Source organism: Neophocaena asiaeorientalis, unplaced genomic scaffold, assembly GCF_003031525.2.
Source record: "Neophocaena asiaeorientalis asiaeorientalis breed wild unplaced genomic scaffold, Neophocaena_asiaeorientalis_V1.1 scaffold246, whole genome shotgun sequence".
Lineage (NCBI taxonomy): Eukaryota > Metazoa > Chordata > Mammalia > Artiodactyla > Phocoenidae > Neophocaena > Neophocaena asiaeorientalis.
The window spans coordinates 2,595,421-2,598,880 of NW_020174551.1; the positions used below are offsets into that span (position 1 = coordinate 2,595,421).

The window sequence follows — 3,460 nt, forward strand, 5'->3', positions numbered from 1 at the left end:
GAGAGTCCCCTTCCACCCGCCCGGCGCACGGAGACCCACCCCCTCCCGCTCCAAGCCGCCTCCGCCGGCAGCGTCTCGCCCTTGATCGCCGCCCGGCCCGGGGGCCGCGGGTCCGGGGAAACCCGCGCCCCTTGGGCGCCACGCGGGAGCAGGATGCGGCGACCCCCGGTGCCGGCAAAGTCGCCGCAGTTGCCCGCGGCGTGACAGGAGTAGATGCCGAGCGACCCGGCCGCGGGACGAAGCGGTCGCGCTGCCGCGTCTGAGCGGGCGGACCCGGAGTCGGCCGACAGTGGCCCAAGCCCAAGACAGCGGTGGCTCCGGAGATGCGAGAGGGTCTTCCCGGCTCTCTCTACATGCTCGACTTTTCCGAGTCTTGGAAGATCGGCCCCGCTCTCTCCCACTCTTTTCGGCGGTTAATACTTACTGCAGACGTAGGAGGTGAAGGGCTGAGACTTTACCTGGACGGGGATTCGGCTGAAACCTCCCATCTTCTCAACTGGAGGTTTCCACCTCTTGGGGGTTTGGTGTGTGTGTTTGTGAACTTCCTGAGCCTTCAATTCCCAGCAGTCCAGGTTTTAGCAGATGCCAAGGTTTTGGAGACCTGACATGTAAAGATTCTTTCTGTGCAGCATTTTCCTTTGAGTGTATTACAGAATCTGTAGGTTGAGAGCTAGTGAAAAACCTTGAACTTCAAACACAGTCTCTTTCTTTACATAAAATATTATGTGTAATATTTTTCACTTATTTACATTTAAAGAAATATTATATTGAAAACTTTTACCAATCGTCTTGCAAGTAAGAAAAAAAAACGACTCTGAAATTTTAGAACCTATGCAGAGGAAGAAACTTTATGCCAGTATTTAAAAGAGTAAGGTCGTGTAACCTTTATGACCGGTTTAGTTTGTCTTCAAGGAACGATTCATTGCCATTATGATTGATTTTGTTTTCTAGAGATAAAGCAGATGTGCAATATGGCAGGGAAAAGAAGGGACAGGAAGTCAGAAATTGCTTCATTCTGGAAAAGAAAGAAAAGAATATTCAAGTAACAAATACAGTGACTTTGAAAGATACTCTGAAAGTGAAGTCTACAGTTGCCTTCTGGATAAAGTATTTGATTGGCCTTATCAAATTGTATCAACCAGAAAGCAGTGTGTTGTATGGGTGGGGGCAGTTTTTATCAAGTAATTGTAGTGTTTTTTTTTTAATTGTAGTGTTTTTTTAAAAATCTGTGTATGAAAATATTTGTTGGAGCTCTAAGTGGGGAAAAATCAACTTTGGGAATGATTTTCTATTTGGACAAGGCAAATACTGCTGCAGTCTCTAATTAGAGTTTTGGATTAAACTCAAGCTTTGTTAAAATCTATTTTATGGGGCAGCAGAACAAAAAATATGTCCGATTCTTTGTGTGGCTTTAAACACACACACACACACACACACACACACACAACTAGCTCCAAAGGATAATTTGCATAAAAATACAATCACTTGAATGAGGGAATATTTCAGAGGATAGTAAAAAAACCTCAACATCTGGGGAAGGAGTATATTAATTGGAAATTTTCTTTCTTTCTTTAATCCTTGCCTCTGAAAATATTAGTTTTCTAGGAATCAACTTAGTTTAAAGTACTTAGGCAAAATGATCAAGACTCCTTTTGTATTTGTTTTGTTTTAGGGAGCCCCATAACGAAAGCCTTCAATTGACTGTTTCTGTGCTTGCACTGATTTTCAAGAGGCCTTTGTGGGGATAGGTGTCTGTGGGCTTGTGAGGCTGCTTGGCCAACCGCTGTAATGATCAGGAAAAGAAAATGCTTAGGCCACACCATTTCAGTCTTTGATGCGCTGCCAATAGGAAGCGTCTCAAAGACCTGCTTTGCCGTGCAAATGGAAATACTTTCCATCAGAAGTTAAGCTTTAGAAACGTTTCATTTTTGGTTCTAAGTTTTATCAGTTTCTCAGCCTCTGATCATAGAGTTGTGCTGTTGTCATCAGTGAACCTTCATTTATGGCTTTTGTGTTGAAGGCACCTAGGTGGTCTTCATCCTGTTTACCTTTACACAGCTTTAATCAGTGTGTCATGAGGCAGGACAAGAACTTTTGGTTACAGTTTGATAAATGGAAGAAGTTGAGGTTGCTTGTGGTAAGATCTAAGCTGCTACCACCTGTCTCGCCATATGATTAGAGTGGAGTGAGTTTTGTATTAGACAGATACTGCTTACTCACTGCTCCCTTGTGCTTCTTTCCCAGGCATCTTCTGTAGACCCTTTACCGTTATTTGACTGTGATAATTGAATCAGATGGCTGTTATAATTTTTGTACACAGAACAGTTGCTTTCACAAGCATGGCATAGGACATGAGGGCAGATACATAATATGGGCAGATTTAAGTGATGGAGTCTGTTTATTGATTTCTGAATGATCGTGCATAATTCAGCCAATCAATTCATTCCATCACTGTTCTGTCTTAGAGTGTAATCACACAATTGAAATGTGATTTTCACGATACAAACAGTTAAAAACCCAGTACACATAATTGTAGAAGAAAAACAAACCTTTCTTTTTTCTTCCATTTTTTGAAGTAGTCTGCTATGAAGGTGTTATTTCCTTGACACATCAAAATGGCTAATTTGGAGTTGTGATGCTTGTTATGTAAATAGGCCATATGTTGAATTTCTATAGAAGTTTATTCGTTCAGTGTTGTGATAATGGATAGGATCCCCTAAGTACCATAGCTAAGAAAAATAGTCTGTGAGGGTGCATTTCTCTCTACTATTTATATCCTTCCCATTATTTTTGTTTAACAGCTAGAGTTCTTATTTTCTAATAAAAATATTCTTAAATGTGATGGTGTTATTTACCCTTATACATACAAATCTTTCTCTCTAGTCCTGACTCAAACTCTATTCTCATTTTGCACCTGTTTAATAGTTTTCATAGTTTTCATGGTTGATGTCCTGTTGTTAGGCCAACGGCTGCATGCCTGTCAACTTTTTATATCCTCTGTTAAACCTCTTCCTTTCACACTGAAAACACTTTTCTTTTCTTCATATTGTTAGCGTTCTCTTCATCACCCAGACTGGACACCTAGGAACCATCCCTGACTCTTCTGCCTCTCGTTCATTCCAGTAGTAAAATCGGGCACCAAGTCCTGTTAACTCTTCCTTTGTAAGAGTTTTTCTGAGCCAGCTCCCGCATTTCCTTGGCATTCCTCACTCCCCACACCCCGATAGCCCAGGCCCTCGGCCATCCCTATTCTAGGATGATTATAATCTGCTACATACCGTCTCTCTGTAATTGAGTTCTCCCCATGCTTCGCACTTCATCATATCAACCTTCCTAAAGCCTCTTCTCCTTAGAATTCTTATCCAAGGATTGTCTCACAGGAAGTCTGAGTTGAACTCAGATTTGTCTGATTCCAAAGCTAGTGCTCTTTCCACTAGTTCAAATTCTTTTTATGCCCCTC

At 42.1% G+C, this 3,460-nt stretch overlaps 1 protein-coding gene across 1 annotated transcript in view; it reads left to right on the forward strand.

Annotated features, from left to right (window-relative positions):
• The window catches only part of SPATS2L (spermatogenesis associated serine rich 2 like), a 174,641-nt gene that overhangs the window by 381 nt on the left and 170,800 nt on the right, over positions 1-3,460 (forward strand). The window lies entirely within an intron of this gene.